Raw genomic sequence first — 25,958 nt, 5'->3', positions numbered from 1 at the left:
AGGAATCTGGAGCAAGTTGGCAACTGGCTTAGTTATCACAGTTCAGCGTTTAAAGTTAAGCGGAGTAAGTCTAGGTTTCTGGGGCTATTTTTGAAGTTTCAGTTAGGGGGTAAAATGCACCACCCAAAAGAAATGCCCAAGTGTCTTCATCTCTTAAAATTCTCTATCTAGTTCCCTCAGCAGCATAACAGAAATAAATCCATTATTTTGCCTCTCAATTCTGTTTGAATTATTTTGTATTTCCTATGAGTCCATACTGCCCACTACCATACGTGTTGATCTGCCAGACTTGGTTCTACAGCAGTATCCGTGAAAAGCATTTTTCTGATAGTTGTTCAATATCACAAATCTCTCTGAGACTGCTTCCCATTTCAAACTGAGAAAATAATACCTCCCTACCTAAGAGGAAGAAGAAAAATGTGTCAATTTTAAGGTAACAAAACTTTTGATGTGAGTGAGGATATAAAAGAACATAAACACGGGGATAACTGTGCTAGTCCTCAGTCCTAGTATACTTTTTAAAACAATTTTTCTTTATTTTTTCTGGACCAGCAATCCCTATATTTCACTGTGAATTATAGATTCAATTCTGCAAACACAGAATTAAATTGAACTGAAAACAAGCCTTGCCCAATTTCAGAGGAATGTTATGGCTGTTTGAATTACCTGTTAGGAATTGTTTAATTACAAATGTAATTTTTCTCTGCTCTTACCACCTGCTCCCATAATTCATATAAACAAGCTCTGCTTTATTAAAGAACTTCCAGATAAATTTTTTTAGACAAAAAAGCAAAAAATTCCGTTTTAAGCCACAGTAATGCTGCTATTTTTAAAAGTAAATTTTCCCACAACATACACAGACTATACATCTCTGGGAATGAAAGCAAAATGTATATATGTATATACACACACATACTACTTGCTTTGATGAATCAAGAAAAGAGTATTACACAAACCTTATGGGCTTAATTCGGGCTGGTATAAATTAGTATATAGCTATACCAAAATACATTGTTCTAAAACAAATTTCACAATCTCAGATTTCATCCTACTGCCAAAATCTTAAACACCTTTGAAAAAAAAAAAAAACATATATATATATTATCCTGAAGAAAGATACAAGGGCACAACTACAAAATGTTCTTGTTACACTGCAGTTTCTCTGAGAAGGAGCACTTCAGCTTTTATTATTTCTACAAGAATGAAAAAGAGGGTATGACCCTGCTTACGGTTTGCATTTCGATTCTCTAAGCTCTTTAATTAGACAATCTGGTCTTCTCTAAGTGTTATCTGAGTCATGTTTGTTTCACTTAAATGCTTAAATCTTTAATTGAAAAATTTTACCAATAGACAAACAGATAGCAAAATCATGCCTCTGCATTACTGTCATCTCCTTCAACATGCTTTCAATATGGTTTATGAATTTAGATGTGAAGGCCAATGAAGTCATAGAATATAAAGTGAAAATGTCTCAAATTTCAAAAACCATTCAGAAGCAGGTCCTCATCTTGGGAAGTAGGTCCCACAGTATTGGGAAGGAAAAAAAATTAATGCCTATGTGCAAGGTATACAGTTCTTTCAACTGTGCTGAATGATTATTTGTTAAATATGGATTTTTTCCTGTGTATTTTAGATATAAAGCCATTTATTTGGTTATATGGGGGGGAAGGAGAAGGAAGGGGACACTCAAAATAAACTACAATAATGCACTCTGTGAGTCTGAGAAAAAGGGGGATGGATGTTTAATATTTTCCCTTTCTTATCACAAAATTTTCCTTTGTTGATAGGATTTATTCACTGGAAAATAATCAACCTCTGACAAAATTGGTCAGTCCCTTATCTTTGGTATCTTAATCACCCAAGCTTTCATGGTACTCTTTTCACATATCTTTCTTTATCTTTGTATTTATTTCAGTCTTCCTTCTCCATTCTCATTATTTTACTGTAGTATATTATTGCTATATACTTTATTATATATTATCTTAACATTATACTCTTATCTATAAAAGTGATAAGCGTAAAATACTGTACCTCATTTCTTCTATACCTCTTTAGGTGACTTGGTCTAGTTTCTGTGCCAATTCCCACAACAATATTCACATCCTATACACCAATTATTTCCTCTTCCTCAATCTCATACCTATACTCTCTTTCTTTGACTGTCATGCTACAGTTTATTATATCAGTTCTATGCTGCCAAAAGACATAGTCCTTTTTTGATTTATGTTCAATACCAATAGAAATTTACTAAGAAACTGCCATATACTTTCCAAGAGGTATTGTCTCAATCTTCATCATCCAGCCTTGTACTTGAAAACTTGCTGACATGACATATAGTATTTATGGACAAGTATATTTATAGTGGTTTTAATTATTATTTGCAGACAAAGTGAATATGAGTGTTGGCACAACTTTAGATGGATCTGATCATCACTATGAATATTAAGAAGAAATTCCGCAATTAAGCTGTTATAAAACTAAACAGACAGTTCAGTAAATATCAAAAACTTTTTGCTTTTTAAAAACTTTTAGCAAAACTAACTCCAGCAATCTTCAGAAGGCGCCATGTTCTGTGGAATCAGAGCTCAATCACCATAGTGAGTTCTTTCAGACATAAAAAGAATATTCGGGCAAAAGGATTTATAAAAATTTATAAAAATGTCCAGAGGTGCAGAAACATCTATTACAGCAATGACTCTTTTTTTCTTTTTTTTTTTTTTTAAATTAGAGGAAGTGATCACATTTAGAATTGTGGGTTGTGTTCTGTTCTTGCACATGCATACGAATTACGTTCATTTAAAGAACGGTTTGACAGGATTTATTTTATTTTAACACCATAACCTGCATTAACATTCAGAACATTAGAACTGCATAAATTTTTAAGGAGTTATGACTTTTCATTGGTTTCTGAGGTTCATTTCCTTTTTTATTTTGCTAACTGAAAAAGAATGGTTCTATTTTGGGTGCTGTTAATTAAATCAGTTCTTATGAACTGTAGTAATCATGTCAAAAATGCAATACTACTTCCAAACATCGCAATTCATGTGTGCCTCAACAGGTAGGCATTGAGAACTGTGCTTTCAGAAAATATTGCCATTTCAGGTCCCTAACCTCTTATAGGCTGCTTCTAAATCCCATCTTGAATTTCAGTTTCTGATTTCAGTGACAGCAGGTCTTAAATAAAGCATCATGTGCTGTAACTTTTTAACACTGCATTGTCATAAGGCAGGATTGTAAATACTAATTTCATTCAGGAAATTCCATCAACGTACCTACCAGTTTGTAATGTCATGCATACATTTATTAGCCCCCTTCTTCCCCATTTAGATTTATTATATGCATGTTGTAGATGCAGTAGCAGTCTTCTGAGAGTAAAACCTTCTTACCCACAGTATAAATAGATTCTATCCTGTCTATGTTTCTTTTGGTTTGTTGGTTGGTTGCATCTTAGTGATATGGTTTAGTGGAGGACTTGTTAGTGCTAGGACAGAGGTTGGACTAGATGATCTTGGAGGTCTCTTCCAACCTAGACGATTCTGTGATTCTGTGATCAGGAGGGGGGTATTTGTTTTGATCTTAAGTAGTGCTTTCCTGAGAAGCAAACTGAAGAAGCTGGCTAGATAACATGTCCAGTAGGAGATTCTATATACATCCCTATGTTAAACTGTTGGTCAGTGTCAAATCTCCATGAGGGGACTGATGTGGCTTATGAACTCAACACAAATAATGCAGTTGCATGCACAAAATAATTTTCTGGAACCTTTTGTTGTATTTTAAATAGTTCCTCTTACTCCTGGAATGTTAAGACTTAAAAGTAACAGATAAATATGTCTCTTTACTTGTGGCCACTAATCACTATGAAATCTTTATTTGGAAATTACAATGCTTAACACTTGTGCTCAGAATTAATATGTTTCTAGCACATAGCAAGCTGATTGCTCTCATTCAACAAGACACTAGATGGAAACATGATTATATTCTTAGCTAAAGCGTAGTTATAAAAAATCAGAAGGGGTCAATTCTCTGCCAGGTATCATTGCCATATAAACAGTATTAGAGATGTTAACTGTCTGCTGACACCATGAAATAAGCATCATAAAATAAACAAAACCCAGAAATCTTGGAATCTTTGGGTTTAGAGGAATCATCTTGTGGTTTGCTTTCTCTGTCCCTCAGCAGCTTGGAAAAGTCTTCTGAAGATCTTACTGTAGTTTTCACAAAACAATAGAACAGTTAAGGTTGGAAAGAATCTCTGGAGGTCACCTGGAGCAACACCCCCTGTTCAGAGGGGACTGCCTGTGTTCCAGTTTGCACCCAGTGCCTCTTTTCCTGGCACCGGGCACCAATGAAAAGAGCCCGGCTCCGTCTTTTTTGCACCCTCCCTTCAGGGATATACACACATTCATGAGATCGCTCCTGAGCCTTATCTTCTCCAGGCTGAATTAGTTTTATTGCCAAACTAAGTAACTGAAGAAAGCAATATGGATTTGGAGTTTTCCTACCATGATTAATATATGCTTTACCATTAGCATATATGGGAATTACAGACAAATTAAACCAACACATTTTTAACTGTTTTTCTACCTTCATTCTTCATACCAACTGTGTCTTTAATTTAACTGCCAGACAAGAATCAGGGCAATCCAAAGATGGTCTCCCATTCTTCATGACATTCTTCTTAGTTTTACAAAGTAATGTCCTATCTTCTCCCTGTGTAAGAGTTTGGGAACTATAACCAAATTAAATAATATGTTAGTATTTCTCTCCCATATTTCACCGATCTGTTTGAATAGCCTTTGGAGGTATCTTGCAGCTGATAAAGCTTACCTTTGGGTTTGTTGTAACTTAAAATAGGGATTTACCACTTAAAGAAAAGACTGAAGAATTATTTTTTTTTTTTTTATTATTATTTTTTCCCCTCCTTTGACCCCTTATTTCTATTAGTGTTTCTCAAACATAGCATTAAGGACATCATAATATCATACAAGGGTATAAGGTTCCAAGAGAATGTATTATCCTGCATCTAATAAAGATCTATGAGAGGTGGTAGTTCCAAGTAAACTTCCATATTTCAAAAAATTGACATTTAAGCAAGAACTGTAGTTATACGAAAAAGTAGAAGATGAAAATTCTGCTATTTGCCCTGTGTAGATGGAGGCCTGTAACCACAAAGAAAGTTTTCGTTCAGTTCTGCTCAACATTTAAGCCAGTCATTATTCATTTTATTATTAACACTTTAGATTATGATAATTAACTGTTTACTTAACTAATATTCCCAGGGTCATGTACTTAAGCTGAAGAATGTAGCACTCAACTATTCTTGATAGAAGAGGAAAGATTCATTCACCTCTGCTAGAACAAATAAGGTTTCTAAGTGAAAGATACTGAGAACACTAACATCTTAGAGGTGTGTAGATCTACAACCCCATAACAGAAGGTCCAATTCCATTTAACAGCTAACCTTCAGTCTGTGGTTATTGATTTGACTGCTGAGATGCACTGTTGCTTCAAGGATTAATCAGCCTTGTCCCAGCAATAACCTGGTCAACTCCACTTGAAATGGTGCTGAATAATGAAGAAAATCACAGCAAGGCATTCAGCAAAACTGGAAAGTGAAAAATGTAAAATCTACATGACTTTCACACTTACAGAATGCTTATCTAAACAAAAAAATTACACTTTTACTGGTGCATTAAGACATGAATTTAAAAAGGGAAGAATTTGTGTTACAAAGTAGTAATGTTAACATTTACTGCTTGTTCTATTTTTCATCAACTCACATGATTAATTCCAAAGATAGAGCTTGGCATTGATTTTGAACTGAGTGTGAAAAGAAAAGAGGAAAGAAAACTTCCCCATACTGTCACAGTTCTGAAAAATCATTCTCATCTTAAATTGATAGGAGTGCTTCTTGACATCAACCTTAATTAATTCAAGAAATAAAACCTGAAAAGTTTCCTACGCCTTCTTTAGATTACTGGCTTTGGAATTTATTTTTAGCAAGTTATTATAGATAAATTGCATTTTATAAACATGAACTTGTTTTGAAAAAAAAATATAAATTTATAGTGTCAAAAGGCAACATTTATGACCATATGAGAACATTGGTTTCCAATAAAAAATGGAATTGGCAGTCTTCCACAACAATTTGGATGCAGCAAATAATTTTCCAAATAAAGTAAAAACAGATAACTGGCATGCTGTGGGTGGGTGAGGGAGGCACACACTCCCACAATATCTCAAATTGATCCAGCTGGGAGTTAGTAAACAGATAAATGTGCCAAAGTTATCTAAACAGCTGTGGAACAGGAATTTAGCTGCACAGCAAATGGTTTCCTCAAGACATTGTGGGAGTCATGGATGAGACAAAGTATACTGGCAGCAGACACATGCTGAGCACTGAGACTCACACCAGCTGCCCTGGGAAATGACTCCCTGCAACCATGTCCTTTTGTAAACCAGGGAAACAAAAAAGACTGTGCAATCATTGAGTGGGATGAAACATTGCATACATCACCACATATGAGATGAAGAATCATCTTAATGCAACTGGCCTACCTTTCAGGAGAAAATTAAATTTCATGTTGCATAGAAACAGTCTTCTGAATTTCATTCTTCCCCAAACTTGGGTGTGTTTGGGTGGGACAGAAGGGAGGCTGTTTATTATTAACCACATCGTAATCTTTGCTGTTCATCTGAGGATCCACTTCTCACAGAAAGTTGGGATTAAAATGGTGGTGATTTTAAGCATGCTAAAATATTGTATGTTATGAACAGAGTGGTATACATAGTCCTCTTTTTTTTCTGGTAACAACTAAGATTTAACTTTCTAGCATAAGCAAGTTAGTAAAATTTCACAGACCTTGAACTGGTCCATTTCCAATGTATTTTCAGACTTATCCCCACTTTACAGCCTTTGTCAAATCAAATCTTTCAGCAGGTTGACTGATTTATTATCTTATTTTCACATAATGGACATACTTTATTTTCATGAGATATGAAGCAGCATTGGTGAGGGTGCAGTGGAGTACAGTGGTGGAGTGGTGGAATACAGTGTCCAGGTCTGGGTCCCCCAGTACAAGAGAGACATGGACATATTGGAATGAGTCCAAAAGAGCGCTACCATCAAGAGATTGGAGCATCTCTCCTATGAAGAAAGACTGAAGGACCTGGGACTGTTCAGTGTGGAGAAGAGGAGGCTCAGGGGCGATCTCATCAATGAGTGTAAATCCCTGAAGGGAGGGTGCAAAGAAGATGGAGCCAGGCTCTTTTCAGTGGTGCCCGATGCCAGGACAAGAGGCACTGGGTGCAAACTGGAACATAGGCAGTTCCCTCTAAACTTCAGGAAATCCTTTTTACTGTGAGGGTAACGGAGCACTGGCACAGGTTGCCCTGAGAGGTTGTGGACTCTTCCTCAATGGAGATCTTCAAAGGCCATCTGGACATGGTCCTTTGCAGCCTGCTGTAGGCATCCCTGCTTGAGTGGCGGGATCGGAATAGATGACCTCCAGAGGTCCCTTCCAGCCTTAACTGTTCTATGATACTATGAGTCTGTGATATGGCATTTTTATTAGTTTAATTCATATCACATATTTAAAATACGTGGCTTAATTTTCTCCCCATCTTTGATTTCCATTTTTCTACATTGAATTTAGACAATATGCAACGCGGACTTTGTGTTAATTTGTGTTCCAATTTATGTATTTTTTTGTTTATCATTTATGATTAAGAATATCACTTAAAGTATACAGGCTATTATAAATTTGTTAATAAAATTAAATTCCACTTTTTACTCGAGTAAAATGGGAAATGTTTGTGGGTTTTGATTTTTTTATATTTTTTTTCCCATAAAATATTTAAGTTATTTACTTAGGCCCACATTCTGACTATAGAATTAGTTCAGGCACAGGAAGGTATTTTGACTTCTATGGGAGGTGTAAACCACACAGGAAAATTGCAATCATATTCTTTTACTGTTATTCATAGAGCAAGGCAAAGAACCATAGAATTATAAAGCCACTTCTTAAAGATTGCTGAAAGCACTAAAAAGAAGTTCATATGAAAAATGTATGAAGTATAAATCCTAAAACTATTCTATTTTCTAATCTCCTTTAGAGGAAATTTTGTCCTTTACAACAATATTCATGAGGCACCTAGAGACAAATAATCACAACACCTGTTTTAATGCCATTAAAAAACACCAAAGAAAATCTCAATTTTGAGAATATTTCAGTGCAGCATGTGTTATCTCTGGACTTCAATCATCATTTTGTTGTGAAGACAGATGTTGCCTGGAAAGATGTATTTAGAACTAGAAAAGTGCAAGAAAGAAACCTGGTTCTTCCCTATTCTCTCAGGACAGAACTACTACAGGATAAAGGGAAGGGCTGCGTCACTGCCTCACTCCTTTCTCTTCCATCTACCAGCCAGCAATGCTGGGGCATCACTCAAAAGGCACTGTAATAGACAACATGAAAGTGGAGGTAGCAGCTGGCAGGTTGCATCTTGGAAGATGGACAAATCCAGAGTCAGCAAGATGGGGAAAAACAGAACCAGTGATTCCTCACTGCTTTGAGTTCAGCACTAAGCTGGACTAGCAATGGTCCAGCCGATTAACTGTGCAGTCACACTGACTACCAACAGTATAAATCATTTTCTTCATTCCCTCTGTTTTGACTATTTTTTTTTATCCCCATCCTAAATCATCCAAAATCAGAATTAGCATGCTGAGGTGACTCTTTGTGGAAATTTTCTTAGGGCACCAATCTTCAATAGCATCTCTCTGGTGCACAAAACTGCCAGCTTGAAATTCCTAAGGTTTTTGTCTGTATGAATTTATGATGTTTCATAGAAATCTGTAGTTTCAACAATTACAGAGATGACAGCCTGAAGCCAAGCAAGGCTTTCCGTCATGCCTCAAACTTCAAGCTGAACATTTTATTCATGCAGACATAACTTGTTCTGAAAACTATTGTTCTGGTGCCACAAACAAAACCACATTTAATAGTGTTTTATAGATAATTTAGCAGGAAAGAGTTTATGGCACACATTCATTCTGAATTATTATTATTTTTTGCCAGAATAATGATGAATCTAGTTAGCTAGCTACCTTTGTGCTGTACTTTATAACTGAGCAAAAGGATACCCCATATCCTTATTCATATAAAGGCCTTGATCAAGCTAAGTTTCAGGTGCCACCTTTTATTTTTAACATTGCTGCCCACGACAGTTTTGTATTTTCCTGTCTTATTAAGGATAATGTAATAAAATGCTACTTTTGTACCTCACATTTTGCACCTCGTCTGAAGGCCACAATACACCAGATGACACCTTTAGTTGCAGTAAACTTCTGCAACATTTAGTGATGTATTTACATTAATTTACATCTACAGTAAATGATACAATTTACTAAGAATAACTAAACTGCCATTTAGGTAAGGAAGAGGCATTTAGCATTAGGATTTGCATAGTTCTGCCTGTAAAATCACTTCTGAAGGCAGAACTGTGCAAATAACTGGTTGTATTGAGCTGGCTACTGCACTGAGAAACACTGAAAAACAAAAAACAAAACAAAACAAAATAAAAAAAAACAGCATTGAGGGCAAACACATAAATAAAAAAAAAATATGTTTCCTTACAAAAAAGACATCCTCCCTATTCCATCAAAACATAATTCTCAGTCAGAGTAAACATTCTGTACCAGAGCTAATGAATTGAAGGTTTTTGTTTGGGTTGGAGGCTTTGTTTTGAAACAGCAAGTTGAAACATCAAAATGAAGCACTCCAGGTTTTCCCCCCAACATACGCACCTCCTGATCTGTGTCTTCCTCCCCCACTCCTCATCACACACTGTTCAATGGAGCTGGCCAGAATTCACTCTGTGCATGTGTGCACTTTGTTCCAGACGAAATTCTCAGGCTGCAAAGGTAAGTGAAATGAATCAAGGTCAAACAATACAAAGGGAAAAACAAAAGAAAAGAGACTTTTCTTCCCCAATATGCCCATTTGTTATTACCCTATTGTTTTGTAGCTGTGACATTAAAGCCATTGCTGCTTTGAGTCCTTAAAAGTTATGGTCCTTTCCTTCCTTTTTCTTTTTCCTTCCCTTTCCTTTTTCCTTCTCTTCCCTTTCCTTTCCAGTGTTCTCTATTTCAAGCCTTCTGGGCACACAACATATTTATTTTCTCCATTTAGGTTAACCAAATAAGTCTTCAGTCATCTTTCCTTTTCTTCACTACTGAAAATTGCAATGAGACCTTATTGCTTTGTGAATCTTTTCCATAAATCACTGAAAAGAGAATTTCACATTTTTGAGGACATTTATAGGTTCTTTGCAAGTTAAATTTCTAAATTTCGAGCAAAACCAAAATAACTTATTTTGCTTTGCTATGAACTTTTCTACCTCATCAGCTTTTCACAAAGCGCATCTGATAAAAGGATCAAATTACTTCAGGAGGAAAAATGAATAAAGACATTAAAATAAATTTACATGTTAACTCATTAGAAACTCACCCAGAGAGAAGTGAAGGAATTCTGAGAATGACAAAAGTAGAAAGTCCACATAGTTGACTTCTGTCTGATATACAATTTGTCTATGTTCAAAATTGTCACTGACTTACTTGATACCCCATACTATCATCTAACGTTACTTATGCTTGCCATCCTGTATCTCCAAGTAAAGGTGTTTTAGCATTGTCACATAGCACAGTACTCTGTTTGACATATCAGGTGAAAATTGCAGTCAGCATTTTTTCAGAACTAGAGGATCTACACATGTATTTTCTCCCTATCATGGTATGAAAGCAGTCCAAAAAGGCCCCCAGATCAAAACTTTAAAAACTTCCGTGTTTTCTACAGAAGTTGTTTTGAAAAACAATGGTACTTTCTGATTTAGAGAATGGATGTAGTGAGTTTCACAAAGAATTTTAGGTGAATACTTCTGTTATTCATTCAATGCCCCTTTGTAAAACATCTGAACCACAGGGGAAAACAAAACAGAAGCAAAGTAAAACAAAACCCACAGCTCACATTAGCCAAACTATATACTCATTCCTCGTGCAAATATTTTAAAGACATATGACGTTTTCTCTTTGCAACTGATAACTGAGAAATCTAATTTCATCCCTTTCCATTGTGTCAGGATTTGAAACAATCAATTTGATCAAATCAATCTGATCTGATCCTCAGATTTCAATGGATAGACAGGGTCCTTAGCTTAGCCCTTCCAAGAATGAGATGGCTGAAATGCATGGCTAGTTAGACTCTGAGAGCACACTTTAATATTGACCTGATCACCTGGACCATTCTTCTGTTCAGAGTAATTTTTTCCTTCTTCAGGTCATCAAAAAACCCTTCTGTAGGCTAAATTTTGCTTAACCTCCAAATTGGCTGGAAAATAATCTCTCACAGCCTTATTTTCAACAGATGACACCATTGCACAAATAATCCTTTTCTCAGGTTGCTCAGTAACTTCAAAATTAGGAACCAGCAGGATACCGGACCCAGGCTCTGTCTTTTCTTTGTGAACTGACTAATGACACTGGCTAGACACTGAGCGAATCTCTACAGTATAGTAGATGTTTGCAGCCATAAAGTCTTTTCTGCTCCATAAGGGTTGATGTGAATCCACACAGCCCTTAGTACACACTGTCCTGAAATGACACTGCTGAGCCATTTGTGCACAGCAAGAAGTATGAATGTCTAAATGACAGTTTTTAAAAGTACAATGTCGTTTCATGACAATAGTCATTTCACTCCATACAAAAACAGCTCTCTCCAGTAGAAATACAAATAAAAGAAATGGATGGGGACTATTCGGAGGGGGAGGGGGGCTGCGAAATACTCACCTCCTTTTCCTCTTAGCTATGCAAAGCCACATTATTCCATCACAATAAAAATATGACGCTATTTACAATAACCATATATTCCTTATTTACAAAGCATTACATTTACAAGCATTTGTGTTTACAAACAACACTTCCCAATCTTTACTTTTTTTTTTTTTCCTCAAACAACATGCAGTTATTGATTATACTAGTAATAAATCCTGTAATTTAGTCTTTCCAAGAGGACAATTGTTTTGCCTGGTGCTATACAGGATTTATATAGGCAAGAATTCACTTCTGTGCATCCTCTTCACTATGATCATTGAAAATGATGCCCTATTAAACATTTGCAACCTACATTTCCTTCTTGTCAGACATGCAATTCCTATCTTTCTCTTGTCAGTCATCAGATCAATATAATCTTGTCAGTACCCAGGCCTCCAAAATTTGTTGTTCTAGAATGAAGTTTCCTTAAATTAACTTTATAAAACTACACCTGGAATTTATTCTTTGCAAGAAATTTATTGTTTGTATTCGCCTGGAAGAAAATACAAACTATATAAAGGAAATTTCTCTTAGCTGTGTTCTGCTTGCTGGTACAAACAGAGACTTTTAAAAGATTTATCTTAATAACGATGAATTTGTAAAATGAAAAAAAAGTGGTTCCTGTTTTCAAAGTATAATACGATAAAGCTAAAGTATAAAACATATATGTTCTTGTTCAGCAACGTACACTGTGTTTGTGATTCAGCTTATTTTCTGTGGTAGTGGAGTCAGAATGTATTGAGTAATATCTATGGCTTCATCTTTCCCCAGTACCCATTTCCCTTTATTTGTTCTAGTAGGAGAACAAGTACTGGAAAAAAAAAAAAAAAAGAAAAAAAAAAAACTAAAAAGTGTTCCGTTCCAAGGGTATAGTTGTCAACAAAGGTTCTTACTAAATGATATGTATTGGGTCTTCAAGAATGCCACAAAAAGCAAGGTTTTTGAAGGAAAACTACAGGTGTTTTGGTAGTGAATTGACTTTTCATTTTTGTAGACAGTAGCAACATGTCCAACTATGCAATGAGCATGCAAGTAAGTAACTATCAAGAGAAAAAAGGTCAATGTTAACTAAACTGTGTAACACCAGAGCATAAAATGCTGCAGAAAAAATGCAGAAGTTGAACTGCTGATGGAAAATAACACAGCCTTATAGATCATGAGTGACTGTGGCCAAAAGTGGTTGGTAACACCACAGAAAGGCCTTGCTCCACAGAAGAGACTGAAGTAGACTGAGCAAATGACAATGAAAGATTATATGGTTACAGATTTCTAATAATAAAAATGTAGTGGAACACTGCTAGACAGAGCTGGAAGATAATTTTATTTTTGAATACTTTTGCTGCAGGCACCTGTGGCAAATGATCTAATATCTTTCAGTTATTCCTGTCAGGGAATAATTTTCTATTTTTTTATCTTATTTTTGATATCCAGCTACTTATACCTGGTTTCATTCCTGCCTTTCCAGACTCAACATAACTAACAACCTTTACTGAACTTTGTTCCACTAGAAATATCATGCTTGTACTACTAGTGAATATCATTGACAGGATTGTAGTCTACATTGTTTAATATATGCTATAAAAATATATGCTAAAAAAAAAATTCTCACACTTTGAAAGAATCTAGCCACACCACAAAGACATTATGGCTGAATTGTATGAATGCATTTTTAAAGTATTTCTTACTGCATCATTGTAACATAATGGGGAAAAAACACTCATGCCATTTTCTATTTTTATTTTTTTTGTAAGTCAGAATCAGCTATGTCCATCACTGAAATTCCTCACATACTTACTTCCTGAGGAGAAGGAATTCCTGAAGGCATGAAGCTTGTGAAAGCTATCCCTATCCCTAAGCAGCAAATTCCCTCTCTATTTAATTCTCTCTAAAATGTGTTTATTCTCTTCCAACTCTTTGTTTCTTCCATTAAAGAGAACCTTTTTTTTACTTCTTATGATTTATTATTATTCATTATTATTATTGCTGGAGATTCTCCGGCAGAAGTGAAAAATGAAATCAAAAGAGGCTGACGCACAAGTTGCATTCTGTAGCACAGACGGATATATAATTGTTATCTTTAAACAACTGTAAGAGCTTCAGACGTCTAAGCTACTCATTCTGAATGTTATGGCTGTTGTTCCATCAGCATGATATAAAGACACTCAGTGGTTTCTCAGCAAGGTACTATATGTGATTTTCCATTAACTCTGTGCTTCCTTTTGTTTAAGTTAGAATTCTTGCCTACTGAAAGCACAAGAGTAAATGGAAACGATATCACACAGCTTTGCCGACCTTCCATAAGGAAGAAAGAAAAAAGGAAAAGAGACAGGGAATTGGAAAATATGCTGACATGCAACCTAGGTTTCATGATTCTTTTCTGCCTTCTGAAGAAAGCAAAAGCAAGATTAAGAGGCAATGATCCCAGTATGAAGAAAAGTCATTAAGAACTTTATATATAAATATGAAGTATATAGTAAAGGATATTTATATATCTTTACATATATATTTTACTATACCTGTAAAGTATATTTATACATCCTTTATATGTCACAGGAGGAGGAAGGGGTGCAAGCAAATTTTTCAATAATTTATCATTAAAGGGATGACTTCCAGGGCAATTGTGGCCAGTGATGTTCTTTTTCATATAGATAGCCTTTTTCAACACAAGAGAATATGCTTATCTTGTGTAATTTGAGAGTTTCAAACAAAGGTTTAAACTGCTGTAATGGATATAATCTTTGATGAGATACTTAGAAAAAAGCACTATTGTTGCAGAACGTTACTCTAACAGCTGAGCTTTCTTCCATGCAGCCATTTTTTCACACCATTTTGTCATATCTAATACAGCAAGAACACTTGAATGCTTTTAACTACAGCACTAAGCTCACACTTGTCCTCTCATCCATACACATTAATTTGTTTCTGGGTTTATGCTTTCTCTCTTCTAAGTCTAGAAAGAAGACTGGTGAGAAGGATGCTGTGTCTCTGATGACTTTTGGCTATTTTTTGGCTGAAGCCTCTGATTCTGGCTGAGATTTTTTTATGAGCATAGTCGTGTGAGTTGAAGAGGGAAAGGAAGACAGCTTTTTAAGATTTTACTAGCAGGTTGCTAGTATTGTTAATATATTAAAAAAAAAAAAAAAGATGGTGCAAAAATTATGAGGTTATGATGGATGAGATCGGGAGCACAACAAAGATATGTGTATCTCCAAGGGGATTCAAGGGGATTCTAGGAAGTGTGAGGACATGTTTCTGCTGGATATCACTTGGAAATTGTGATAGACCATGAGCAGAAAGGCTTTGAACTAGCTAATTCTCATTGAACTATTTAAGCACCAGGATTATGACAATGTTGATCATTTTAAAAAGTCTACATTTATGTATAGTATGTATGTTAATCCAGTACAGAATTCAGTTATCACCAGTCATATCTCAGCTGTGATTTTCTCTATTTAATTTTTGCCAGAAAGCTGCCAGGTGAAATTCACTAAAGAAACAAACTTCACAGTACTGAATTGTGAGGATTCCATTTTTAGAAATATAATTGTAGGTTCCTTAAATATGCACAGAGCATGCTGAGCCAAAGGCTCTTATCAGAGTGTTTTAGAAAATCACATCACCAAGGACACATAATAATGAAGGAACCCAGAGTCAGAACCAGCTGACAGTACTGGCAGAGTAAATCCAGAATTTACCTATTTAATTAGCTGGAGTTTTTGTGCATTTACACCTTCTCATTCCAGCAGAATCTGGTACTGTAATAAACCCTAAAGTTGGGTTCTGTTTGTTTTAAACCTCATTGTACTTTTCTACCTGTGAAGAGCTAACTCATATCATTCATCCTGCATTTAAATTAGAACTGGCCTTGACTTCTCAAAGTTAAGCAGAATATTTGCCTAACTATCACAAAGCTGCCCTTTCTGACTGCACATAGAAATTATTGTTGGTGTTGATTTGCTTGGGAAGATAATAAATCCTAATGGAAGGTACTGCTTTGAAAATTTCAAAAAATGTAATTAACCTTTCATGCTCAATAACATGAAATAAAGTGTAAAAAGGTGCTATGAAGAAGGAATATAAAATACAGATACTTTTGTGGATGAGGAGGTCGTTGCTTGTCTCAGTCATTGTATATGAAAGCACACAGAGCACTGCTAATTAACACCTTGAGACTTCAAAAACAAAAGAGCAGAATAAGCTGGTTGTAAAATTGAATTTGTCTTCACCTTTTAAATGATAAAAAAGAGAGTTTCCAGATGAAAGCAGCATGGTATTGTCAATACAGCAGGTTTTTGGTATTTACAGAAGATTATAATTTTAAAATTCAATCTTGAATTGATACTGTTTTGCAAAACCACATTTTAAAGTCTGGCCACAGCTCAGAGAAGGTTCTACTAGAAAACCTTTCTGTGGACTTTACAGCTACAATATTAATATATTTCCTCTTGTGTCAGAAGCACCAAGACACCAAGACTGAAAGCAAGAAATATCTTGTATGTGGTAGATATGTGTACTGCAAAGCTTCCACTCCTGACAGATGCAAAGTACATACAGAATCACATCTGCAAACACAGGTAAAATATTGCTAGCCAGAAATGCAGCATGAAAAGGAAAGTATTCCTCCTACATGCACACACACATGCACATACACATAAACACATATGCTTCCCTCTACTAAACACTGTTCCGTTCATACAATGTACTTGATTTTTTTCCTCCATGTTTTCATAGCATCTGAAAAAAAGATTCTCTTGATAATCCTTCAGTGTCTTCCAAAACTACTTCTTTTTCTTGTGTTAGGAAATGGAAAAAAGCGACAAATTTCCAACCTTCAGTTTTCTACTTTTCTCAGTAGAATCTCTGATTTTTCTTCTGTCATGTCTCATGAACAAAAGCACTGGGAGCAAGGACACCAGTGTTTTTGAAGGTGGCATAGGAAAGAGACCTTGAGCCCTTAAAGTCTTACTTACACCATGCCTGTCAACTAGAAAAGGTGGCCTTATAGCTGACTGGTTAAACAGAGGCATATGGTCTATATGTGCAGTTAAGCAAAGGGACACACAGGCCTTGCACTCATTAAAGGGATGACTTTCTTGGGGGGAAAAAAAAAAAAAGTGTTTAGGAAGTGTTTAGGAATGAATCTTGTAAGAGAAAAACATTGTGCATCTCCCTGGATAAACGACAGTAAAACAGGAAATGAAGGTAGGATGTATTTTTTTAAGGGCCAGAAGTCCCCCATGCCTCTCTTCATATTATTTATCCAAAAGACCTTAAAAAAAAAACACTCATTAATTCAGCCAAACATAACATTTCTCTAAATATTAATGCATCATAATAATCATAGAATCATCTAGACTGGAAAAGACCTTCAAGATTATCAAGTTCAACCATCAACCTGATATACTGAGTCCCAACACTTAAACCACATACCTTAGTGCCACAAATGGATGATGGCATAGTTCATTGTGTGTATAGTTCATGTGAAATACTCCAGCACATGAGAGGATGTGCACAATCATGAATTTTCAAGCATTCATGAAAAAAAAAACAACACTGCATTTGAAATGGCATCACCATATTATCACAAAACGCATACTGCCATTTCAGGATTAAAAGCTTTTACATTTATGGGAAGAACTGTAAGGATAAAATCTGTAAGAAAATGAGCAAAGAACTGAGATAACACATTATTTGATACAGCTATATCTCTGAAAATTAAATTCCCTTCTTGTAAAAAGAAATTCTGGATAAATCTCAGATGAAACGCATAACAGAGCCCATTTTTTTTCCCCGTGGATATCTAACAGGAGCTAGTTTTCAAGTACCATATAATATTTTTTTATAAGTTTACAGAAATGTGTAGCATGTACTTTTAAAATTAAGAACAAATTACTTGAAGGCATACAGCACTCTTGAATCCAGCTTAAAATATCAGGGTCAATATTTTTTTTTCCTGTTTGATCCACTTAAAACCTCAAGAAATTCACAAAAATAAATGGAATGATTCCTAATTTACAAGATACAACTACAAAACAGAACTTTCACATAAATGATTTCAAATTACTTAAGCTTTCTGGAAAGCGGAACAGCTTTATACAAATGCAACTACAGCATAAAATTATGTAATTTGGTACTTTCCTGAGCATTTATTTCTGTATTACTTTATTTTAATTTGTAGAGATGCAGTTCCTCTGAATAAAGTCATAGTAATTCACTCTCGCTAGATATGTGGCTCATGAGCGACTTTCAGAAGAAACATTTGTTATAATGATTGATCACAAGATTATCGGTTTTCTCTTAGTAGCAAGAGCACTAAGATAGAATGTGCCAAGAAAACAAACTTCTTACAAAGAGCATGGATCCAAAACCCTCCTAACCAGTAAAGATGCATTAACTGCATTATGTCAATTTACAGCAAGACTAAGGAAGTTGAAGCACCCTCCACTAAGGGGTTGCTCCTGATCAAATGATAGTACAGAACAAAGCTGTGCCTACCTCACCATTGTGTACCCCATTTTAGAAATAAAAACAATCTAGCTTGTAGTTAACCACAGTCATGGTTAATGGAGTTAAATCCAGTTGAGGCCAGTCACTAATGGAGTCCCCCAGGGCTCAGTACTGGGGCCAGTTCTCTTTAATATCTTTATCAATGATCTGGATGAGGGGATCGAGTGCACCCTCAGTAAGTTTGCAGACGACACCAAGTTAGGTGCGTGTGTCGATATGCTCGAGGGTAGGAAGGCTCTGCAGGAGGATCTGGATGGGCTGGACCGATGGGCTGAGGTCAACTGTATGAAGTTCAACAAGGCCAAGTGCCGGGTCCTGCACCTGGGGCATAACAACCCCAAGCAACACTACAGGCTGGGAGAAGAGTGGTTGGAAAGCTGCCTGGCAGAGAAGGACCTGGGAGTATTGGTTGATAGTCGGCTGAATATGAGCCAGCAGCGTGCTCAGGTGGCCAAGAAGGCCAACAGCATCCTGGCTTGTGTAAGAAACAGTGTGGCCAGCAGGTCTAGGGAAGTGATTGTCCCCCTGTACTCGGCTCTGGTGAGGCCGCACCTTGAGTACTGTGTTCAGTTTTGGGCCCCTCGCTACAAGAAGGACATGGAGGTGCTCAAGAGAGTCCAGAGAAGGGCAACGAAGCTGGTGAGGGGTCTGGAGAACAAGTCTTACGAGGAGCAGCTGAGGGAGCTGGGATTGTTCAGCCTGGAGAAGAGGAGGCTCAGGCGCGACCTTATCACTCTGTACAGGTACCTTAAAGGAGGCTGTAGCGAGGTGAGGGTTGGTCTATTCTCCCACGTGCCTGGTGACAGGATGAGGGGGAATGGGCTAAAGTTGCGCCAGGGGAGGTTTAGGTTGGATGTTAGGAAGAGCTTCTTTACTGAAAGGGTTGTTAGGCATTGGAATGGGCTGCCCAGGGAGGTGGTTGAGTCACCATCCCTGGAGGTCTTTAAGAGACGTTTAGATGTAGAACTTAGTGATATGGTTTAGTGGAGGACTTGTTAGTGTTAGGTCAGAGGTTGGACTAGGTGATCTTGGAGGTCTCTTCCAACCTAGACGATTCTGTGATTCTGTAAGCTTGCTCTGGGACTCAAATCAGTGCCGTCATACAATTTGCAGCTGTGTGACAGGTCCAGTGAACTAAAGAGGCACTATTACGTCTTTGGTCTACTGGGATTCTGGTGCCCAAAATAACAGATCTGCGAAGAACTGCACTGCACTGCTTTGTGCACACACAACAGTTTGTCTGATGCTAGGTTGTCTCTGGCTGCACAGTACCTAGGACTCAATTTCTGTACCAAGGATATCAGTTTATCAATTCTCTAGGATACACTTACCTAGATGCCAAAAGTATACTCAAGCTCCTTATGGAAAACCAAATAGGTTTCCCACAAAGGTATATATTTAGGCTGTGTTTAATTAGTATCTTTTTTTTTTTTTTTTTAAATCTTCATAACTTAGCCACAGTCATGACAAAAGCAATGTGAGCTCCTAATGGAATCAATTTAGACACATGCATTTGCTGAGAATTGCTGGCTCTGCAATAAGGAGTTATTAATTTGGAGGTCTCTGAATTTATTTCAGAACTTATTGGTTTCTAACCACTAATAATTCAAGACTGTAATTGACTTTTCTCTGCCACACAAAGCTGCAGGACCACTTCAATGTACTTCAGCCAGACGATAAAGCTCAAGAATGAGCAAGCTATGCCCATCAAATAACTTCTCAAAGGCTCATAAGGTTTATCTAAAGGTTCCTAGAAAATACAAGTTCAATTTATGTGGAAACAAATTTTCACTTGCATTTCCCAAGGTCGGTAAAACTATCTTTTCAGAATGTGATTGCAGAGAATAAATTCAATACTTTGAGCAACTTTCCATTATGCTCATTTGTATTTCAAAATTTGCATTCCACATTCCCAGCAAAAGAAGTGACAGGAAATATCAGAGGTTAAGGATGAAGTTAACTTCAAAATGGCAATTATGGTTATGAAAAGGAAGGTGTGAATCTGATTTGTAAGGGTCAAGTCATGATTTGTGTGGGCATTTCAAGTGACAGCTAAGGCTTTACACTGCTCCCACAGGAACACGCCATGTCACCTCATATTTAGGGCTTCTGGTAAGTCTGCAACCTAATATGAATTTTTTTCATACATTTAAAGCTGCTGTCTCCAATTTAATTTTGAAGAATATTAATATTTACAAACTGATTTCAAAAATCTTCAGAGGATGAAAATGTCAGCATTAATGAGCCTTCTTCAAGCACTGAGCGGAACAACTCATTTAAAAATTCTAAGGATCACAAACTTTGATGAGAAAGCAAGTTTATTTTCCAAGTTATTGCCTTATTAGCAGTTCATCGATACACAAGTTTGGCTTTTATTGTTTAATTCATATAAGTTGTAATGAAGTTGATACATGGTGCAATAACAGAACATGTTAAACCCCAAACCAGCCTCAGCAAATTCCTCCCACTAGAGGCAAGAAAATTCTATGTCCAAGAGAAGTTGCAAATTCGTATCAGTTAGGCAGGGTTGTGCCTGGTCCATTAACATAACGCAAATAGGTAAGAATTTGGATATGTATCTTTCAACAACCTATGAATCGTCACCAAGGATTTTAGGAAGCATTTAAATCTTATGTCCCTAACTACACTGATTTTGACTGTTCTATCAGAGACTTCTGCTACTTGTCAGCACTAATCTGTTAATGTGCATGCAATGGTATTGAAAAGAATGATGCGATTTATACAGAAAATCTGTAAGTCATGGAAGATACCATTGCCATGCTAATCTGTACCCACCAATTTAAAGCATAAAATAGAAAATGTGAAATAAAACCTACTAGTTAATCAAGCAGTTCAGACTCATAGAAAACGAAGCATAGATTTTTACTTTTGGACTTTAGGCATTTTCAGTTATTCTGTCCACTACTCCATGAACCTTTCCCACCAAGTCTTCACAATCTTGGGGATTTTTTTATTCTGTCAGACTGTAGTTTTCCCATGACTGCATTATCAAACTGTTAATAATTTAAATAGCATACTAGAGTAACCTCTAGGGCAATGAACTTAATAAAAAATCATTGTAATTAAAATCGGAAAAAAAAAAAAAGCATACTTGGAGAAAAAAAATGCAAAACTGCTATACAGTTCAGGACCAAACTGATTATCCCTTTGGAAACTCCTTTTCTCTGAGCAAGGTTAATCTAATTCTGAAAATCTTAATCTTAACATTAAAAAAAAAAAAAAAGTAACATTGCCATAGGCGTGTCATCACACTGGTTTCCCTAAGGAGATGCAATGAATTGCTAAATAGTTACTTTTCAGTCACTTGGAAATCTTCACACTTCATCAAGTTATAGTTATTTGCCCACTGAACAGAGAGTAAAGAGAAATCAATAATATGATCCTGCAACTATGACACCCAAAAAGACTTTGAAAGTTGAATAGTTTCAAATCAAATTAAAGGATTAGAGGTGTTAGAGGAACTAAAATGTCTTTATTGTTGTATCCCAAATTATCACTCGGGGAGGGAGGGGGTGCTCCTTAAGAATCACTTTAGTGTAAATGCCTATGCTTTAGCAATAGTTGAAATATATGACATTTCAATACCATAGAAATAGTTTCTTATTTTTAACTACCTTTATCAAAGCAGACATTAGACCTTGCCCATATTTTATTTCCTTTCCATCACCTCTTAACAATGTTTTACACAGAACAAAGTCTTAGCCAGTTATTAGACTCAATATTTTCTTTTTAAGTATAATGCATTTGTCCATATATCCTTATCTGATTTGCTTTTAGCAATGTAAAAGTGTTTCAATTTAAAGAAAAAGGACATTCTCCTTTGACACCTTTTTTTTTTTTTTTTTTTTGACTTTTTGGTTGAAATGGAAAAGCATACTTAAAACTACCAAATGGGCAACAGGGTGTTTTGGTTTATATATATATATGTTTTTTTGAATACTTTGGTGTTAGGAACTGTAAAAGACTTTGCTTTGCATGGATAGCTTGCATGTGCAAAAACAGGCAAACACCTATGCACTGTTAACTCTTTGAGTAATGCTCAGCTTGCATAATACTTATAAGCTTAGATTCTATGATAGAAGAACAGATTACAAAGTATTATACAAATGCTTTAGAAGGGCCTCCTGGTAATAGCTGGATGCTAAAATACCTCATATATATTTGTTTCTGTCTCTTCAAATAACATCCACACAGTACAAATGTCAGGAAAAAAGACTAGGGCAATGGATTGCTGGCAAAGGCCAACAGCAAACAGCTAATACCTTGGAAGAAGAAGAATGATGCTAATCCCGATCCTACACAACATATCAGAGCTCTTAAATGTAATTTCTTTCTTAACTACACCAGCATCTCAATTTAATGTGGAAACTTCCTTTTTAAAATATAGGAGAATGCAGAGATAATGGAAAGAGGAATAAGAGAGGAATGCTCAATATGGCTTTGAAAAGCAGCGGAGAGTTGGTAAATTGCTGAAAAAGAAGAGAGGAAAATGACCATAATATTGTGTCTCCCACAAGCATTACTGATGTTATGAATACATTGGCTTCTGGTAATCGCCCTCCAGGACGAATTTTTTTTTTTTTTTTTTGTAACTGTTGGATAGGGATGAAGATCAACTCTTAGTTCCTTGTACTGGAACAAATTCCCTTTGTGACCATGAGTTAATGACAGATTGGTTGTGTCGTCATATGACTTCCGTAGAGAAAGAATTATACTCACAGCTTTTAGATCAAGTTTTTAATTTCTGCAAAGTTCACTTCCTACTTTTAAGGTCTCTGGCATTTCACTTTTCTCACATTTTATACAGTCTTTTCTCTTTACAATGCATCTACAGTAGGAATTGGTTCCTACTATAATGCAGAAGGACAAAGTAATGCAAAAAGAGAGCAATAATTGTTCAGACTCTCTACTGTAAGGTAGAGAGTAAGGTAAGCAAAAGATCTAACTTCCTAATAATTCTGTCCCTAAATCCTTGCATAAAGTCTGAAAGGGCCTTAATCCTATCACTTGTGTTCACAGAACAAGAGAGTTAAGAACAGGAAAAAAAAAAAAAGTCCCTAATCTTTCCCTCAGATTTTGCATGTACTGCACTAAAGCAGAAATAAAACAGTGTTTATTCCAATAAATTGATTATACCCAGGAAAGCTGGCAGAAAAATGGGAAAAAAGAAATCTGTTATGAGAATTCAGTGTCATCTTTTTGATCTCCTGTTCTGATTCTCTCAAAATCAACTTGTGGATTTTCACTTTTTGCTCTTCTCTTCATACTAATCTCCCCATATTTTCAAGAGAAAGTAATGAAACTATTATTTCCCTGTGCTCCTATTTTTCTACCCTGCACAAAAACTTCTCTAATGCTAAAAAGAAGTAAATTTTGAAGTCTAATCATGATAATAGACTAAATAGTATTGCCTCTTTTACAGGAAAAAAAAATAAAAAAATCTCAGTATCTCAGTATTAGAGCTCTCATTTGCTCCATGATAAAGGAAGCAATTAGATTGGTTTCCATTGGTTTCCCAATAATTAGATTTTGTTAAATGATTGAAAGACAATATAAGGTAGGTAATTTAGCAGTTATTCAAGGCTAGGAGAGTTATTCAAATAATTCAACAAATTCTATTTAAACTGCTATAGAGTTGTTAGAACACTGTACTGAACTGATTAGAAGGCATATGTCTGATGAACCTTGACTATCTAATATGGGATGGATTGACATTCCACTTCATTTCTAGAGTATCAACTTTAAATTTATTTCTGGCATTTCATAATAAATCCAAGATAACATCTTTTTTTTTTTTTTTTTTGTTCAGTATGTTTGGTTTATGAGGAAAAAAATTAAGAAACATTTTCTATTATTATGCTGCTTGCTTAAAGCTATCTCTGCTCAGAGAATAAACATGCAAGATCTCCCAAATCTGTTTTTGTTTGTTTGTTTTTCCTTTCAGGGTGATGTGAGTGTGTCTGTAAGGAAATAATAAATAGTAATAATAATAATAATAAAATGTGCCTATTAATGAATTAATTTACCAAGATGTAAAGTGCAATTCATCCACTTTCCAATTTACTGCACCAGCAATTACTTAGAAATAACCATCCAAATTTTCTTCCGAATACTGCTCTGTGGAATAAGTCTAGAAGTCAATGAACTTACCCCACAGATCTGCCTGATACATAATTTTGGAATTAAAAACAAACATAAAACAACAGTTGAAAACAAAAAGAAAAACAAAAATGAAGAAAGGAAACAAAAATCTCCATCAAAACATGAGCTTGAACAGGAGTTTTTGATCATCAGGTAATGAAAACCAAAAATATAAATAAATATGTGTTTTTTAATGTGATTTTTTGCCACTGATAGTTTCTTCTCTGTCTTTTCTGATCTGGTTTGGCTCTTGAGCAAAATGCCTTTTTTACAGAAAAATAAAATAAAATACAGACAACCTGATATCAATGACATGAAATGTATCCTGTAAAACTGACAATAAAGGAGCATGATCTAACATAAATTGATGCAGATTTCATGAGAGGAAAATAATCTGAAAACCTCTCAAAAACATTGATTTTACCACATTACTGTTTTATTTTACTTGAATTTAATCTCAGAGTATTCACAAATGTACCATTCCTAGAAATGTGAGGACATGGCTTCACTTCTCTTACAGTAAGTAAGTGAGAATACATATTTGAAGAGTGTTTAATAACCACAATTATTTCCGTATTTATTTCCAAATAACATCTCCTCAAGACTGACTATGGATCTGTGTCTATATGGATCCCTGAAGCATACTGCAAGAAGTCCTAAGTTACCTCCAAGTGGGCTCAGTATATTCATGTAACACAAAAGAGCATGACGCTACTTTGAGCCCCAAACTGAGAACAAACAGCCTAGCCTGGCACAGAGCGTTTGCTAGTAAGTCTGTCTCTCAAGATTAATTTATTCAGGCTCAGCACTGTGGAGACATGGCATTTTTGTAATGCTGTGTAAACACTAGATTTTCTATTTTCAGCACAGAGAAAGTAACTGTGATACCAGAAGGACCAAAGACAACCATTCATACACCAGCAGCTGGTATGATCTGTTAGCAGACTGGGTTTACATGAAAGAATGCCTTACTTTACTTTGCCAGTAAAACAAAGGCCCAAATATCCTGATGCCTGAATAAGACTGCATAAAGTTGTGAAGCATCACGAGTGCAGAAAAGGACTGGAACACTGAAAACCACTGGTAGAGTGGGATATCTCAGAAATGATTTGTTTAGGAGAAGTACATTAAGGACTAATGTGAATCCTGTCTTTTCACTGGGATCTTGAGTAGTTAGAAATACTGAGGGAAAGGACACCAGGTGTTAGACAATTGCCAGTGAAGTGGACCTGTGGAAAAAACAAACAAACAAACAAACAGAAAAAAAAAACTAGATCCTTCAAATGTGTAAATCAATACTAATACAGTACAGACAGATAGGTGATAGTACTACCTTTAAAAGGCACTAGTGAGACCTCATCTGAAATGCTTGGGCACTCATGGTCAGAATAAAAGAATCTGAACTGGAAGAGTGAAGAGC

General features: G+C 35.8%; 1 protein-coding gene across 5 annotated transcripts in view; it reads right to left on the bottom strand.

The window, feature by feature from the left end:
* LOC308189761 (uncharacterized protein) overlaps positions 1-25,958 on the bottom strand; it is a 595,077-nt gene that overhangs the window by 81,879 nt on the left and 487,240 nt on the right. For 4 of the 5 annotated variants that reach the window (XR_013946581.1, XR_013946582.1, XR_013946583.1 and 1 more), the window contains exon 6: positions 9,809-9,917. The gene's annotated coding sequence lies outside the window, so the exon portion shown is untranslated. Of the gene's footprint in view, positions 1-4,584; positions 5,606-9,808; positions 9,918-25,958 lie in introns of all 5 variants that reach the window. The other variant, XR_013946580.1, reaches the window with a different exon arrangement.

The sequence above is a fragment of the Anser brachyrhynchus genome, assembly GCF_964034855.1.
Source record: "Anser brachyrhynchus genome assembly, chromosome: 2".
Classification (NCBI taxonomy): domain Eukaryota; kingdom Metazoa; phylum Chordata; class Aves; order Anseriformes; family Anatidae; genus Anser; species Anser brachyrhynchus.
Note: the sequence above shows the minus strand (reverse complement) of the source record. Positions and strands in the feature narration are given on the sequence as shown.